General features: G+C 36.5%; 2 pseudogenes; both read left to right on the forward strand.

The window, feature by feature from the left end:
- The first annotated feature begins 206 nt into the window (after positions 1 to 206).
- Positions 207 to 12801, forward strand: LOC132043996 (TMV resistance protein N-like; annotated as a pseudogene).
- A 285-nt stretch (positions 12802 to 13086) lies between these two features.
- On the forward strand, positions 13087 to 14563 carry LOC132043997 (nudix hydrolase 21, chloroplastic-like; annotated as a pseudogene).
- Positions 14564 to 19249: the final 4686 nt, after the last annotated feature.

Consider the following 19249-nt stretch of genomic DNA (forward strand, 5'->3'; position numbering starts at 1 on the left):
CTTTGGAATTTGTAGCTTCATGGCCTTGTACTTTTAGCTGTCCATTGTGTACATATCATAGTGGAATTTTGGTGCAGGGAGGGTGGGTGGTCTTTTGTTAAAGGGCAGCCCAGTGCACTAAACTCCCGCTATGCGCGGGGGGGGTCGGGAAGGCGGGGGACCACAAGTGGTCTATCAGACACGCCCTTACCTTGCATTTCGCAAGAGGCTATTTTCACGGCTCGAACCCGTGACCTCCTGGTCACATGGCAACAACTTTACCAGTTACTCCAAGGTTCCTCTTCAAAAATCGAAGAAAACCCTGTAACAATAATAGTTCTAATCAGAGTGGAATGGAGCATTATGAAACTGCTTAATTCACAGAAACATTCATCTTTCATTTTGATTCTATTTCTTCATCATATTACCACAGGTCCAATCTATCCACACAGTTTGTGTTTTCTTTTTCAGATGTAAAAATTGAATCCATGGCATCTTCTTCTTCTATTGCGAGTAATTCACAGTACCGTCCTCGATGGAAGTATGATGTCTTTCTAAGTTTTAAAGGCGAAGATGCTCGCAAGACATTAATGGTCACTTGTACGAAGGTTTGAAAAACAAGGGAATATTCACCTTTCAAGACGAGAAAAGGATAGAGCATGGCGATTCGGTCCCAGAAGAACTCTTGAAAGCTATCGAAGAGACTCAAGTTGCCCTCGTCGTTTTCTCAAAGAATTATGCTACATCGAGGTGGTACTTGAATGAACTAGTGAAGATAATGGAATGCAAGGAGGACAAAAATGTACAGACAGTCATACCGGTCTTCTATGATGTGGATCCATCACATGTTCGGAAGCAAACAGAGAGCTTTGCAGAAGACTTTGCCAAACATGAATCGCAAAGGTAAAGATGATGTTGAGGGAATGCAGAAGATGAAAAGATGGAGGACTGCTCTAAGTGATGCTGCAGATCTAAAAGGTTGTGATATCCGTGACAGGTGAGTTAAAAACACATAGATTGAAACAGAAGGAATAATTTATGAAGACTAGCTACACGTACTATTCTACTATAGAACAAAGAGTCTAGACCTCAAAAATGAGTCAAACAGAATCTTAAATAAACTTTTCATATTTTCTGAAAAAAGAATTATGGTTGATTATATATTTATATTTATATCTGTAAGAAGGGATAGTTCCTATCAGAGAAAAGACACCATTTAACCCCTGAACTTGGCACGAAAACTCACTTTAGCAATTAAACTTAAGTTGTATTTATATACCCCCTTAACAACTTTCATTTCAATTATTTTCCACCCTAAAAAAATAATACCACTCTCACAATGTGAGGTGTATTACACTCGCGCCATGTCATTGCCACATCATTGCCACGTCGTTGCCACGTCATTGCCATGTCAAAATTTACCAACACTTCATTTTTTATTTTTCTTTTATTATTTTTTCTCTTTCTCTTTCTTCTTCTTTCTCCTAATCCTCACCCTACTTGTAACAACCACTATGCCGCTGCTGCTGCCACCGCCGGCGGCAACAACCACTATGCCGCTGCTGCTGCCACCGCCGCCGCCGCCACCACAGCAAAAAAAAAATCATTATTATTATTTTTTATTTTTCTTTTATTATATTTTCTCTTTCTTCTTCCTTCTCCTCATCCTCACCACACACCACCATAACCACCGCCTCCTTAAATCAACCCAACTAAAAAATTCCATCTTTGTCATCTTCATCTTCCTCCTTATCCTTGTCATTCAAACCTCCATTATCATCAACAAAAAATACCATCTTCAATTTTTTTATTGATACCAATCCGAATTTCAGTCCAAAATTAGCAAAATATCAACATGACTCGAAAATCTTTATCACTGGAAAAGAGACCGTTTTATCAGCTTCATTAGCCGGAAACAACAATTTTGGCACGAAAAAGTCAGAATTCTCTCAATTGCTGTTGGCGGGTCTGTTGATGGTATACTCAGCCGCAAAAATCTTTGACCCATTTAAAAACCAAATCATTTGAACCCTAGGGATTGCTAGAAAAAGAAAGGAAAAAAATCAGAAAAAGAAGAACAGAAGATGACAGCAGCTATGGCGATTAGAGGATGGGAAAGAAGAAGAAGAAGGATGAGACCCTAGTGATGTTGTTATTGTTGTTTAATTTGCCTATTAGCTAATTAGTTGTTGTTGTTTAATTTGTTGATTAGCTAAAAGAGTAAAGAAAGAGGAAATTTAAAATTAAAAAAGAAAAGAGCGAGCGAAGATGCAATGAGAGGATGGGGAAGAAGAAGGAGAGGCCGGGGGGGGGGGGGTGGGGGGTAGAAGGAGAACGGCTGGGGCCCATCTTTATTTTTTATTTTTATTTTATGTTTTAATTGTATATTATTTTTATTTTATTGTTTAATTGTATAATATATATATATATATATATATATATATATTAGCGGGTCCACTTTTTGTGTTGTTTACTCTCTTAATTTTTTTATTTTTTTTATTTTTGCCACGTCAGCATTTGGGGTTGTATTTAATTAAGATGAAAGTTGTTAAGGGGGGTATATAAATACAACTTAAGTTTAGTTGCTAAAGTGAGTTTTCGTACCAAGTTCAGGGGTTAAATGATGTCTTTTCTCTTCCTATCAATTTATTAATCAATGATACTTTTAGGTAGATAATATTCTGCTTGGTTCTTCAAGAGTTTGATTTATGTGCATAGTCCCTTTTATCATAACTGTGGACTCTACAATGTGAAATACCACTTCTTATTCTTGACTTTTTTACCTGTATATATTAGCAATATTCTTAGTTGTTGTAGGATTAAATCAGACTGTATTCAGCATACTGTTGACCAAATTTCATCCAAATTATGCAAGACTTCAGTATCTTATTTGCAAAATGTTGTGGGAATAGATACTCATTTAGAGAAAGTAAAATCCCTACTAGAGATGGAAATCAATGATGTTCGGATTGTGGGGATCTGGGGTATGGGTGGAGTCGGTAAAACGACAATAGCCAGGGCTATTTTTGATACAAACTCAAATCAATTTGATGGGGCTTGTTTCCTTGCGGATATTAAAGAAAACAAATGTGGAATGCACTCTCTGCAAAATATCCTTCTCTCTGAATTGTTAAGGGAAAAATCTGATTACGTGAATAATAAGGAGGACGGACAGCACCTGATGGCTCATAGACTTCGTTTTAAGAAGGTTTTGGTTGTGCTTGATGACATAGATCACAGAGACCATTTGGATTACCTAGCAGGGGATCTTGGTTGGTATGGCAAGGGCAGTAGGGTTATTGTAACAACTAGAGACAAGCATTTGATAGGAAAGAATGATGTAGTATATGAAGTGACTACACTACTTGACGATAATGCTATTCAGTTGTTCAATCAATATGCTTTCAAAGAAGAACTTCCAGATGAATGTTTTGAGAAGCTCTCATTGGAGGTTGTAAGTCATGCTAAAGGCCTTCCTTTAGCCCTGAAAGTGTGGGGTTCTTTCTTACATAAGAGGGACATTACTGAGTGGAGAAGTGCTAGAGAGCAAATGAAAATTAGCTCAAACTCAGAAATCGTTGAAAAGCTCAAAATTAGCTATGATAGACTGGAGACCATACAACGAGATATATTTCTAGATATAGCATGCTTCTTACGAGGGAAAGACAAAGATTACATCATGCAAATTCTTGAGAGCTGTTATTCTGGAGCAATTATCGGATTGAGAGTCCTAATTGACAAATCTCTCTTGTTCATCTCTAAATATGGGACGATTCAAATGCATGAATTAATACAAGATATGGGTAAATATATAGTGAAAATGCAAAAGGATGCGGTGGACGTAGCAGACTATGGGGCGCTGAAGATTTAGAAGAAGTGATGGTCAACAATACAGTAAGTAGGCTAAACAAGGCAATAATATTCAATTTATAGTTTTCACATTCCAAAGTCATATAGGTTCAATTCCAATCATCTGTCCCAATTTATGTGATACACTTTCCTTGATACACATAAATTGGGACGGATGGAGTATTACTTAATCTTTTTTTTTTTTTATCAGGTAAAAGCATTTCATTCATAAACAGGGCCAAATAACTAACTATATACAAGGGGTACACCAAAAGTAAAGAATCTACAAAAAGATATAATTCTCTACAAACTCCACCCATTCTTCTATACAACTAGGAATTTTATGAGTGCACCAAAAGAAAATTAGTGATTGGAGACTACACCTAAGCTTACTGAAACTTGATTCTATCCCTTCAAAAGTCACCTATTTCTCTCTCTCCAAACAACCCACATTAACGCAAGAGGGACCATGTTCCACGATCTACGTCTTCTTCTCCTTCTCCCGCTCCTCCAACGAAACATCAAATCTTTCACCGTCTTTGGCATCACCCAAGAAGTTTTGAACCACCTAAACATATCCCACCATAAGCTCATAGTAAAATCACAATGTAGAAGAAGATGATCGACATCCTCGCCTGCCTTCTTGCACATGTAAAACCAACTGATGCAGACTGTCTTCCGCTTTCTAAGATTTTCCGCCATCAAGATCACCCCTCTAGTAGCTAGCCAGGAGAAAAAACAGACCTTCCTCGGCACCTGTGGAGTCCATACTACATTACACGGAAACCCAACCTCCTCCCTAATCAAAAGTTTCTCATAAAAAGGATTTAATAGAGAAGGGAGTATTACTTAATCTGTTTAATCCAATATCATTTTTTGGATTAACATGAAATTCGTATGACATTTTATACATAATAAGTTAATAACTCAATAAGGGATTCATTTTACGATTGATTATTTTTATTCAAAAAATTACTTCAATTAATTCATTCTGTTATTGCATGAAAAACTTTTACACTTGACTCTAAAGAAATTCTCAAAAAATGTATTTTTTGAAAGTAGAATTGTATAATTAATTGCACAAAGTATTTCTCTTAAGCAACATATTTCTTAAAAAAGATCCAACTAATATTATACCTTAAATTTTTATTAGTGGCTCTTCAAGAACTTCAAGTGTAATGATAAATATATAGTACAAAACATGACGAAACGGAGCACTACGAGGAATGATAAAGTAGTCTGGTTTATTACGACATCTCGAGATAAATATACATTGTAAACTAATGATCTTTTTACTAGGGTACCAAGGCAATGGAAGCAATCTGGTTTAGTTATCATCGACAATTATACTTTAGCAAAGAGGTCATGAAAAATATGAAAATGTGTAGGATATTATATATACGTTTGGAATGGTTCCGAGGTCCCATTACTTGCCATGATGGCTCTATTGAGTACCTGCCCAACAACTTGCGTTGGGTTTCCTGGAATTACTATCCTTGGCTTGTTCATCTTGAACTATCTTGGAGTGAACTGCATCATTTATGGAAGGGAACAAAGGTACAATAGTTAAATTCTAGTTTATTTTAATCTTTATGTCGTTTTTCTCCCAATTCTTCTTTTCATAATTTTGACTAAGAAGCTAACTCATTCAAACGTTTTCCTAGTAAGATGTGAGTCTCATCCTAAGCTTGTTTGTAGGGAGACAGAAGGAATACTTGTTAAAACATAAAGGGTACATTATGTACAACTATTTTCTGGATCTAGAATGATATATAAGCTTTCAGACATTGCTTTCAAATTTAACACTTTGTTTGTCCCATGCTATATTTGTCACGCTTCGGACTTGGGCCTGGGTGTAACACGACACCTGGTGCCTAACTGTTGGACCAGGCGAATCATTCATGATTGAACTAAACTGCTGGAGCGGAATCTAACTTATAAGCATACTGAGCTACTGAAAAGTCTGACTGAATATCATAATTATAAAATACTGTGATGAGTCTGAGAATATAAATGTGTACCAACACGGCGAACACAATATCTGGAAATACTGACTGACTGCTACTCTAGTCTATGAAGCCTCTGAAGAATACTGAAATACTAACTATTTATCGGGACAAGGCCCCGGCATACCTGACGGTCCAACATAACTGAATAAATGAAAAATAAAAGCAATGCCCGAAGGAAATTGGGGCTCACCAAGCAGCTACTACGAGTGAGGTCCTAACGAACAGATTTGTCGTCCTGTAAATCAGTACTTGCATCGTGAAATGCAGGCCCCGTGCAAAAAGGGACGTAAGTACATTTGAATTGTACTTGTATGTAAAACCATCTGAAAGAATAAATAGGTGTGGGTGATCAGGGAAAGGACAACCCAAATCAATAAACATGAGATATACTGATATTGAAACTGAACTGAGCATAAGAATAACTGAACTGAACACCTTGATCGTAATCACAATTGCCCCTTACTGAATAATTGGGGAAATTGCCTGTTGTATATGAATTCATTAACTGTGACTTGGGGTCCACACTGACACACACACACACACACACACACACACACACATATATATATATCTGTATAATTAACAGTGACCTCGGGTCCTTATATATAATTGTGACCTCAAGTCCATATATATAAATAGCTGTGTTCATCATTCTGCAGTTCTTAACATGGATTTTGAGAGTCATACTATAGTACTGATACGGGATACTGAGAATTTCTATACTGAGATATGAAATCATATTGAGATTCTGATATGGAGTACTGAACTAAACAGAGAGACATGGATTCATGAACTATTCATGGGATTTAGAGTATTACTATGCATAAGCATTCTGTAGTCTATGACTGAGACTCATAGAATGTCAAACATGAGCATACACTAATTACGTATTGTGTTCACGATATTCAGAATGACAATCATAAACAACTACAAAACTATATCATCAAAGAATAGAAGTCCCGAAGCTTTTCATGAAACTAAGGCATAATCTCTATTTTTGATGCAATTCGTAGTAATCATGAAGAACGTGGCGTGTGGAAGAATAACGTTGTTCCCGCACGTAGAGAGTTAGCCTTACCTATCTTAATCGCTCCAAAACTCGAAGAAAAATCTGAACTTTGAAGAAGAAACCCAAAAACCTTCACTTGAACCTTTGAGAATGGTTTTCTTGGAAACCCTAAGATTGTAGCGTAGAATTTTGTTAATACCCATGTAGGAGTGTCAGAATTACTTAGAAATACATGGAGTAATAGAGACTTAGGGTTTTGTAGAAGTAAATATAGACTTAAATTGCAGAAATTAGCGTTTTAAAGCTGAGTTCTGCATTTTTGGGGACCCTGGGCATCGCCGCACCAACGCACAGAACTTTCTGGAATTGACAACTTTGTCATGCTATGGCTGGGCGTCGCCCAACCATAGCTCAAAACTTTCTGCACATACACCCGATGGTAAAATGGTCATAACTCCTTGTAGAAAACTCTGATCGATCTGATCTTTATATGGTTGGAAAGGTATTTTAAAGGGCTACAACTTTCATCAAGGAAGTTTTCCCAAATTCCCAACTAATAAAGGGGTTAGGCTCGCTTGAAGTGAGGTCTTGTGAAAACTCACTTGAAAACGTGGTCCGTAGTGTAGCTTCCAACTCTTCTTATGCCTTTAATAGGTTTCAAAACACTTCCTATGCCTCCCAACTTGGTTCCGTTATACCCCCATATTACGAGTCAATCCTTAGCCCGAAGGCATGAGATGTTACAATATTACACTTCTTTAAAGAGATGAATATTTTTCTCTTTGGCTACGATTTTCTTCAATTATTTCTAAATAAATTTAATATTATTTTGTATTTTTGCAGAACATTAAAAACTCCCCTAAATTTGGTATGTTTTATTTATTGGAGACCTAGACTTAAGTTGTCTTAATTATTCTCTTTGTTATCATTTATACTCTGAACGAGCCTCAGGTCGAGATAATGCCACCACGTGGCATTTTTTTGAAATAAAATATGTGCTTTAACCTTTTAAGTTTTGAACCAAAATTTTAAAGTACATGCTGGAACTCCATTAGTTGGTTAAACTATTTCATCTTACTAAAAGTAATGGAGTTTCAACCAGTTCTTTTTACAGGCTTGGCCCGAAAAAGAAAAATACAATGTTGAAATAAATAGTCATTGGATCTAAAGAGGAAATAAAAAGAAAACACAGTTGGAACACTACTACCTTGGCTAGATCATTTTTTTATTTGGATAAACATAATGAAATTCCAGCCAACATTTTTAGAGATTTGGCCGGGAAAAAGAAAAATACACTATTAGAATAAATAGTCATTGCATCTAAAGAAGAAATAAAAGAAATACACAATTTGGAACTCAATTATTTTGGCAAAAAAGATTTGTTTGGCTGAAAATAATGGAGTCGCAACCAAATACTATTGTATACATATTTTGGCCCAAAAAAACTACACTGTTTGAACGAAATAGTCACTGCATCTAAAGAAGAAGAAGAAAAAAGAAATATGCAGTTGGAACTCCATTATTTTGGCCAAACTTTTCTGTTTGCCAAACAATGGAGTTCTAGCCAAGTTTTTCTTTGCTATAGATTTTGTCCCGAAAAAGAAAAAATATACAATTGAAACAAATAGCCATTACATCTAAAGAATAAAAGAGAAAAATGCTAATTTTGGTTAAAATGTGCATTGTATATTAAGAAGAAGCAAGAAGAGATATTCAAAGAAGCAAGAAGAGATATTGAAAAATATCCTACTTGGAAGCTAATTTCTAATTTCACACAAATTATTGTGTTGATTCTCATAAATGCCATTTTCGTCTAAGGGTAAGGGAGTAGATTTTTTAATAGTTACTTTTAGGAACGCTAGCAACAATTAAAATTCAATAACACGAAGGTCATTTGATGCCCACAAATACAAAATGAGAAGAAGAAAAGAAAGGAAATAATTTCTAGATTCATAGATAGCCCACTACCCAAATCTAAATCCCGGGGAGCACCCTAATTTTATGATAATTCATTTACCTGGAATTTCTTGCTGTTCTATCTCATTCTTTCTATGTTCTGAATAGCAGCATTTGCCGTCTCTACGAGTGCTAGATCTCAAGGACTCTACAAGCCTAATGCGAACACTAGATTTCACAGGGATGCCAAATTTGGAGTATTTGTATCTGGGCAATTGTAGTAATCTTGAAGAGGTTCACCATTCCCTGGGGTATTGCAGAAAAGTCATTTGCTTAAATCTGGATAATTGTGAACGCCTTAAGAGGTTTCCATGTGTCAACGTGAAATCTCTTAAATAGCTGAATCTACGTCGTTGCTATAGTTTAGAGAAATTTCCAGAGATCCGGGGAAGAAGTAAGCTGGAGTTAAAGATTATCAAGCTGGAGTTAAGGATTATCATGGATGAATCTGGGATAAGGGAACTGCCATCATCTGTTCAGTATCTAACTCACATTACCAAGCTAGATTTGAACGATATGGAAAACCTTGTAAATCTTCCGAGCAGCATTTCTAAGTTGAAAAGTTTGGTTAGTCTAAATGTATTGAATTGCTCACGATTTGAAAGCTTGCCAGAAGAGATAGGGGATTTAAAAAATTTGGAGATTCTGAATGCCAGCTATAATCTAATCTCACAACCCCCGTCTTCAATCGTCCGCTTGAACAAGATTAAATCCTTGAGTTTTGCAAAACAAAAATCAGAAGTAGGCCTTGAAGATGAATTTGTGTTCCCTCCAGTGGCTAGAGGATTATGCTCATTGGAAACTTTGAATCTCAGTTACTGCAATCTAATAGATGGAGGACTTCCGGAAGACATTGGATCCTTATCCTCTTTGAAAGAGTTGAATATCAGGGGAAATAATTTTGAGCATTTTCCTCGAAGCATAGCCCAACTTGGTGCTATTCAATCCTTGTACTTATCATATTGCAAGAGGCTTAAAGAGTTGCCGGATTTCATGGGGATGCCAAATTTGGAGACTTTGGATCTGCCAAATTGTATGAATCTTGAAGAGGTTCATCATTCCATGGGATTTTTTCAAAAGCTCTGTACATTAAAATTGACATATGATAAACGGCTTAAGAGGTTTCCAACTCTGTGCATCGATTCCTTTGAAAATATGAATCTGAAAGGGTGCTCTAGTTTAGAAAATTTTCCAGATATCCTCGGAAGCATGAAAGTGGAATTTGAGATTCACATGCTAGGCGATATGATAAGGGATCTAGATTTGAGGGGTTTAGAAAATGTTGCAACACTTCCGAGCAGCATTTGTAAGTTGAAAAGTTTGGATAGTCTATATGTATCGGGTTGCTCTAAGCTCAAAAGTTTTCCAGAAGCTATAGGGGATTTAGAAAGCTTGGAGCGGATTGATGCCGGAGATACTCTTATCTCACAACCTCCATCTTCCATTGTCCGGTTGAACAAGCTTAAGTTCTTGAGTTTTGCAAAACAAAAACCAGAAGTAGGCGTTGAAGATGGAGTGTACTTTGTGTTCCCTTCGGTGAACGACGGATTACGCTCATTGAGAATTCTGAATCTCAATTACTGCAATCTAATAGATGGAGGACTTCTGGAAGACATTGGATGCTTATCATCTTTGAAAGAGTTGTATCTCTGTGGAAATAACTTTGAGCATTTGCCTCGAAGCATAGCACAGCTTGGTAGTCTTCGATTATTAGTCTTTTCAGATGGGAAGAGGCTTAAGAAGCTGCCAGACTTAACGGGGATGCCAAATTTGAAAACTTTATATCTGTCAAATTGTATGAATCTTAAAGAGATTCATCATTCCCTGGGATCTTTAAAACAGCTCTGTACATTAGAATTGACCAACGGTAAATGCCTAAAGAGGTTTCCAGCTCTGTGCATCGATTCCCTTAAATACCTGAATCTGAAGGGGTGCTCTAGTTTAGAAATTTTTCCAGATATCCTCGGAAGAATGAAAGTGGACTTTGGGATTCACTTGCTAGACAATGTGATAAGGCATCTAGATTTGAGGGGTTTAGAAAACCTTGTAAACTTCCGAGCAGCATTTGTAAGTTGAAAAGTTTGGTTACTCTAGATGTATCGAATTGTTCAAAACTTGAAAGCTTTCCAGAAGCTATTGGGGATTTAGAAAACTTGAAGCGGCTTGATGCCGGAGATACTCGTCTCACAGCCTCCATCTTCTATTGTCTGGTTGAACAAGCTTAAATTCTTGAGTTTTTCAAAACAAAAATCAGAATTAGTCCTTGAAGATGGTGTGTATTTTGTTTTCCCTCCGGTTGATGAAGGATTACGCTCATTGGGATTTCTGAATCTCAGTTATTGCAATCTAATAGATGGAGGGATTCCGGAAGACATTGGAAGCTTATCCTCTTTGAAAGAGTTGAATCTCAGGGGAAATAATTTTGACCAGTTGCCTCGAAGCATATCCTAACTTGGTGCTCTTCGATCCTTGGATTTAATAGAGTGCAGAAGTCTTACGCAGCTGCCAGAACTTCCATCAGAATTAGATGAATTGCGTGTAGATTATTATATGGCTCTGAAAAGTATTCATAATTTAGCAACCAAGAAGAACTTACAGCATGTGATCCTCACATCACTGTATGATGAGGATGATGCATACAATGATTCGATCTACAATTTGTTTGTACAAACCCTGTTTCAGAATATCTCTTCCTTGCAGCATGATATCTCTGCTTCAGATTCCTTGTCACTAAGAGTGTTTACCACTGGGGGGAAGAATATCCCAAGTTGGTTCCACCATCGGGGAATTGATAGAAGTGTATCAGTCAATTTGCCTGAAAACTGGTATGTACGTGATAACTTCTTAGGATTTGCTGTACGTTACTCTGGAAGATTAATTGAAACCACAGCTCAATTATCTCCCTTATGTGATGATGGAGTGTCGCCGATGACCCAGAAACTTGCCTTACCCTACCACCAACATATTCTCCGGGATATACTTTCCATTGTTTCTTGGTACCTCTTGCTGGCTTATGGGATACATCTAAGGCAAATGGAAAAACACCGAATGACTATGGGCTTATTAGGTTATCTTTTTCTGGAAAAATGAGGGAGTATGGATTTCGTCTGTTGTATAAAGATGAACTTGAGCTTGAGGCCGTGGGAACAATAATGATGAACTAACAGAACATTGCATTGGGATAACGAGCAGCAGATATGACAATAGTGAACACCATGATTCCATGACCAATGAAACCAGTTGCTCCTCTTCTATGAAACAAAGGTCAACAACAACATACCTAGTGAATCCCACAACGTGGGGTCTAGGGAGGGTAGAGTGTACGCAGATCTTACCCCTACCTTAGGTAGGGAGGCTGTTTCCAGAAGACCTTCGGCTCAAGAAAAGGCATATGAAAGGTCAGATACGGGCAAACAAATCAAAGCAATTATGAAAATGAAAACAATGAAAGTAAATAAGCCATTATAAACTAACAGATACTCGCATAAATTAAGAGACAAGAAACTATAGAGCAATAAAACTACTCGTAAGAAAGGATAAACGCGACTACCTACTAGCTTTCTACCCTAATATGAGTCCTCCATACCCTCCTATCTAAGGTCATGTCCTCGGTAAGCAGGAAATGCGCCATGTCCTGTCTAATCACCTCTCCCCAATACTTCTTCGGCCTACCTCTACCTCTTCTGAAACCGTCGCTAGCCAGCCTCTCGCACCTCCGCACTGGGGCATTATAATATTCTGGGAGAGTCGCCAGTCTCTTCAAAAACTTTGCAGCTCTTTCATGCAAACCCAGGAATTTAGCTTAAATATAGGTAATATACTACACGACTTGTTTTCTTTTTCTAGTTGGTAGTTAAATTGTGTTCTCTCTCTTTTTATGCAACTCTCTATTTCTATTAGCTACAAACTCTTCTTCCACATCTAATAAATTTTCTTCTCATTCATTTCTTTTTCCTTTTTGTTTTCTTTCTTCTTCCCTCTATTTACAGGAGCTCATAAATGGCCAAATGGGTGATGTACAAACAACAATGCGTTTTGTCAATTGATTCTCCATCTTGTATTGTATTGAGCCATGATTAACAATGGTGAGTTATAGGATGTGAACAAGTTTAAATTCTCAATACTCAAGTCAGATCCTGGAATCATGCAACTTGCATCATATCTTGGTGCTCTGTCTTAATTCATTTACTGCAAGCCAGTATTCTGCTTTTTAGTGTACCAAGTTTCAGATTTTTACTTTGTTGTGTGATTTTCATGTGGAAAGATGTATCATAGATATAATGATTCACTGAGTTATCATTGGTAGATAAAGATGCCTTTGAAGTTCTTCTCATAAGTCCACAGAAAAAAGGCAAAGGGTTGCTATTTCCCAAAGATAGTGACTGATCCATAGGTTTGAAACTTCTTAATATATCATTTTGATGCTCTCTCTGACTGTTATATTAGAGGTAATTTTTTCCCCTTAAAATACAAATATTTCTTTTGTTATGACAGGGAGGTTAGGAAAAAGATGAAGCAATTGAAGGTGCAGCAACACGTGAGACAGTGGAGGAAGCTGGAGTACGAGGGGATGTCGATGTTTGTTCTCCCTCGTAATCTCTTTCAGTTCTTTATACTATTCCCTCCCCCCCCCCCCCCCCCCACTTCATACTATATGACAATATCTGACTGAAAATGGAGTTTGAGAAAGAAAAAGACTTTTGGCACGTAGCAAAAGTATCCTTTAGAACATATGGTTTTAAACATGGCATTGAAATTTCTATGGCTCTAAGAGGACGTCATTAAAAGGAAAAATGAAAATAAAGCTACATAGTTTCTAAATATAGAAAAATATCTTCTTTTTGGAACAAACTAAAAGTCATAAAAAAATGGAACAGTGGGAGTACTTTCTTGAAGGAAAAAGGTGACAAAATAACCAACAGTGTCTGTGTTAACTTGTCTATTACATCACATAATGATACTATACTAGCTGTGGCTCATGACATTTCAATTTCTAGCCAAAAGTTACTTGGAAGCCCTTTGCTCACTTCATGTGCTAATTCATGATTGGATGTTGTGATCGTTCCGGATTAGTAATCTGTGATTGTCTTGCTGTCTGCTGACTTATTGACACTGATCTTGATAAAGTTAGCCTTTTATTTTGATTACTAATAAGTGGTTCTAACAAGTTTTATTCTGGTTTTGGATTGCTTTTGCAGAGCAAACTTAGAACATGGTACTTTGAGAACGGAACCGATGACACTGTCTATGAAGGGCACATGTTTCCTCTATTTGCAACAGAACAACCAGACTCTTGGCCTGAGAATGAGATTTGCAAAAGAACTTAGGTATGCAATAATTATTTCTTTTTTAAATTTCATTTTGAAATAGTCACATCTTAAGGTTGCTGACATGTAGCTTGTCAAAAACCCAATTGCAGATGAATGTGTGCAAAGAAAGAAAACTTTGCCAAAACGGCTGGATGAAAGAGGTGGTAGAGCTATTAGTAAGTCGCGTCACATCACAAAGCAAATGGACCAAAGGGGAACTATTTTCGGGAATCGAATATTGTAGCTCCAATGTAGAGCTCAAATAATTTCTATGCCACTACCAAGTTTTACTGAAGAAGCATAGTGTCAAATGAAAAGGGACTGTCGAGCTGCTAAGATGCAGTAAGGAACAATAACCATTCGCATAGCTCTCAGGATTGAACATGCTTGTTTGTTGAACTTATTGTAACAAGTTTTGTAATGTATACAGAATACTCCACAAGTGTACAGCGTATTAATACATCTCATTACTCATCAGAACTCCATATTCCTGTCCCTGAACTGCTTTAAGTCTCTGATCATTTAGGAGAATCTGATTCTTTAATTTGCTTTCTCGTAGTCCTATTAAATTGAATTTAATTCCACTAAGAATGACAATATTTAGTGACAATGAATGAACAGAGAATATGATATGGAGTGAAATTTTATATGGCCACTTTCGGGACCGGCCTCGAAAGTCTTCACAAAACAGGCAATGAACAACAACAATAAAGTAGGGGTCCAATCTTTCGATTTTAGAATAAAACATGACGGCTATTATGCCACCCAGATTGTGGCTTTCATAATCAAATGGATAATTTATTTATTTTATTACATAGGAGGTAGGAGAAGGAGATTACAACATGGGGATTTAAACTCTCACAAGAGACAATGGAGAATGTCCTTGTAGTATTATTCCAAGAATAAGAGCTATTTGTAGGTATACAAGTAAATCTATCTAAGGAAACAAAATCAGACAAATCCATAAATATCTCTAACTCTAGATATTTATCATACCCAACTTGTTACAAAGATAGTCCATCCGAGTTCTATTTAAAGCCTTCGTAAATATATCACCCAAATTGCTCTCCTGTCTTCACATAGCCAGGAGAAATCATGTTCTTTGGAATCTTCTCATGGACAAAGTGACAATCAACCTCAATATCTTTTGTCCGTTCATGATAAACTGGATTTGAGGCAATATGCAGAGCAGTCTGATTATCACACCAAAGTTTTGCTGGAGACAAAGGCTTCAACCAACCTCATCTAAAAGGTGATGTATCCACAGTTAGAGATATTTAGGGATTCGTCTGATTTTGTTTCCTTAGATTTACTTGTACACCTTCAAATAGCTCTTATTCTTAAATAATACTACGAGGAAATTCTCCATTGTCTCTGTATTTTACAAAGATCAAATAGCAAACTTCCATACTGGTATCATTTATCTACCATGAAACAAACGTCAAGAACCATTCCAACATTTATTTTTTCTCAAGGAAACAATATCCTTAATTTCAATGATCAACACCCTTTACTTTCTTCTAGATAAACTACACTAGTTTGTAAGGAATGTTCTTTTTGTAGAGAAATATAGCAGAAGAAAAGTAAATCTGAGAAAACTTCTGCTAGCCCAAGATCGTTACTAAGATCGGAAGATTCAACTAAAGAAGAGGAAGCTATAGAAAGAAGAACTTTGAAATAGAAGAAGACTCTCTTGAATTAGCTTGAATGATTTTCAATTGGGTTGGCTTGGCTTGGTTACAAATGACTAAGGCCACCCCTATTTATACTTGTCTAGGGATGATTCTAGATAGAATTATCTAGATATATCTACAAAATATCTAGTTAGCCTTATCTTCTAACACTACTCTAGAATATCTAGATTTTTCTTTAAGATAATTATCAAAATCACAAAGCTGAAGCTATTCTAGATCCCTTACTAAATATCTAGGATTTTTTGTACCTCCAAAAAATCAACTTTACTTCTTCACACTTTTAGTCTTTATTCCTCTGCACTCCCCTCCACAAAGAGAACAAAAAAGAAGAAGAAAAAGGCTTATTGAATTAATTGATAAAGACTGATATATCTTTGGTTTGTTTCCCCTCATTTGCTTCAACAGTATCGACCGAACATTTGGTTTCCTGTTATTGTGTCCTTTGAGAGTAAAATTTGTGAGCAGCGTTAACTCGAATTTACAAAGACTTGCATAAAGTAATATTCCTATGTCCCTGTAACAACTTTGTTGGATGTGCTAGTTTGCACCCACAGTGCAGCTGTTGCATGCAGGTGCTTAATTACTCTGTTCAGAAACTGTTTAAGCAAATATTACCAAAAGAGAAATTAATCAAAATTAGAAAGAATGAAGGATTTTGAGAAATACACACCAAGTAAAAGTTTGTTGCAAGCCTTGAGACTAGTATGTGTATATATATACGAGTTTATGACAAGTACCATATCCAAATATTTAGTGAAATTGGTGACGACTTGGGAGAGACAATGGCACATGAAGTTTCACATGCATGGTTATTCTCTAAAGTATTCAGACAAAGCTTTTAGAGAACAAGATAGGCCCCTCTTAGGAGAGCACTCTCGATCACTCAAATTCTCTCTTGAAGACAAGTGAGGCAACGTCTCTTTTTTGTTCCATTCAACTTGACTTACAAATTCAATCATTCTCTTTCAACAAAAGTAGGGAAAATATTCTTTCACCAACTTAACTTATATAATAGGCTACATTTTTTTTCTCATATCATGTGACTGTAGTACCTAGGTATTTATAGGAATTTTCTAGCATGCACCTAGACTAATACATGCACCTAATTTAATTCCAGACATTCTAGCTCATGAACAATCTTCATCTTTCCTAGTTCATGAATAAAGTAAAATAATACATGTATCATAATTAATTTCCTATACATGAACTAAGACAATTCATGCATCAAAAAAATACTTTTTCTTTTCCCAACACAAGGTTCATTTTTCAACAAATAGGACACTCTTAGAATAAAATCCACAAGAATGGATGAAGATGATGACTTTGCCCTGGACCACCTGGTTTGAAAATACCGTGACAGAGACCCAACTCAGAATAGCTACATGATGACTTTAATGCAGGAGTTTTTCTAGCACAACTAGCCAAGATGACAATCTAAAGGTCACCTATCTACATGACAAAGAAGAGAGCAGAACATAGTTTTGCTTCTTACAAGCAATTGTTCATTTAATGGTTTCAATTTATTTTCATTGATGAGAAGTACCAAGTACGAGCTGATATTATAGCTAATAGGCCTAATCGGTTGTTGATCAAAGTGAAGAAAGGGAAAAAAAAAAAAAAAAAAAACTTAATCATCTTTTATTTTCAAACTAGCTTCATCCTTAAATTTTAGGCCCCATACCAACATGGCCAACAGGCATCGGCACATGGCTTTGTCTTTTGTTAGTAACAAAAACTTCAGCGCCATCTTGTATAAATAATCCCTCTTCCATGAGCCTTTTCATCATTAAGGACAAGCATTATCAGTTCAGCCTTCAAAGGTCTCTAAATTTCTTGTTTACTTTCTTCTTTCCAATCTTCCAAAAAAAAATAAAAAAATGACAATGCTCAGTACCAAGAAACTCATCAAAATGGCTAAGAGATGGCAAAAGTTTGCAGCCATGCAGAGGAAGCGGATTTCATTTCCAAGAAATGGTAGTGATGCATAGCGATGCAGACAGTTAATGTGCATATTCATCCTCTATCGCCGGAAAAGGCCATTTTGTAGTCTTTACAATTAATCAAGCACGCTTTGTCATTCCCTTGGCGTACCTTGAATATGAGGTCATTAGGCAACTTTTAAGCATGTCTGAAGTAGAGTTTGGGCTGCCAAGAAAGGCGTAGCTGTGGAAGAACTTCACAAAGCCGTGCTCTTATCAATTCCTTCATGTTGCAGTTCAACTTCTTTGCACCAAGAAAGTGGAAATCAGCAAATCCTTGTTTACCGAGTCAAGGTCAACATTCTTTTTGTACAATGTAGCTCAAAAGTAGTTTTTAGAGAGGCAGATATTGAAGGGTACACAATTAATTGTAAAGCACATCATACAAATTGAATACTACTTTATCAGAATATTTACCATATTCATGGCTTTCACTTTTCGATTTAGTATGAGAAATCTTAACAATCTAATGTTGGATTGGGTACCTCCTTGATCGAAAAAGAATAGATAATATGTAAGTTTGACACTAAGGATATCAATCAATCAACATTTAACTGTGTCTCAAAGCCGAACTGTTTTAGTCTCAATTATATGAAGCTCCATTCATTCCAGTAATGAAAAATTGGTCTTTTAAGTCAAATTAGGAGTTGTCTAAAACTAATCTTTTTTCCCAACACAGACATACAAATCTTTAACTAATGAAAAGACAGTTCACAAGAACCACACGTAACAACTGAGTTTTAATAAAGAGGGAATAATGGGGATTAAAGGGGGTCCCATACTTGTGAGGTGACGAACACTTGTATTGGGCACCGGTGCCATGTTATGGGAATTTGTGTAAGATCGAGTCGTATAGTCGATGCAGTGTCATGCTTTGGGCATTAGCTAATATCTTAGATTGCTTTACGTGAATTGTGATTGAGATATGAGATCTCTTATTTGATGCTTCTATGCTTTATACCTACCTTATTTGTGATTGTGTGTTCTTATCATTCCTTAATACTCTTTAAAAGTGGAAAAGAGCTAAGGTTGAGCCTTTTACTTTATAGCTTTGTTGCTTGTTTTGGTGCATGTTATATTCATGCTTTAATATGGTATCTCATGCATATTACACTTGAGGATACATATGTGATGTCTGATGGATACATGCGCGATGTCCGGTGAGAAATGGTTTCGGACGGAGTGATGCAATTATTGAAAGCCGAATTCTCTAAGTATACATGATTTGAGCCTAATTGGTTAAGTATTGAGATTGGAAGCCCAGGTGGCTAAGAACCCAATGGAAAATGATTCCGGGTGGTATATGGACCTCGCGAGTCCCCCATGAGTCACGTGTTTCATATTACGGAGCGTGTGTATACCCGTGATAGAAAGGCCTTGTATTGCATTGCATTTGCATATCATAACATCTTATGAACTTCTTGTTGGTGACTTGCTTCAATTGTTGATTGAAATGTACTTATCA

The sequence above is a fragment of the Lycium ferocissimum genome, unplaced genomic scaffold, assembly GCF_029784015.1.
Source record: "Lycium ferocissimum isolate CSIRO_LF1 unplaced genomic scaffold, AGI_CSIRO_Lferr_CH_V1 ctg3216, whole genome shotgun sequence".
Taxonomy (NCBI): domain Eukaryota; kingdom Viridiplantae; phylum Streptophyta; class Magnoliopsida; order Solanales; family Solanaceae; genus Lycium; species Lycium ferocissimum.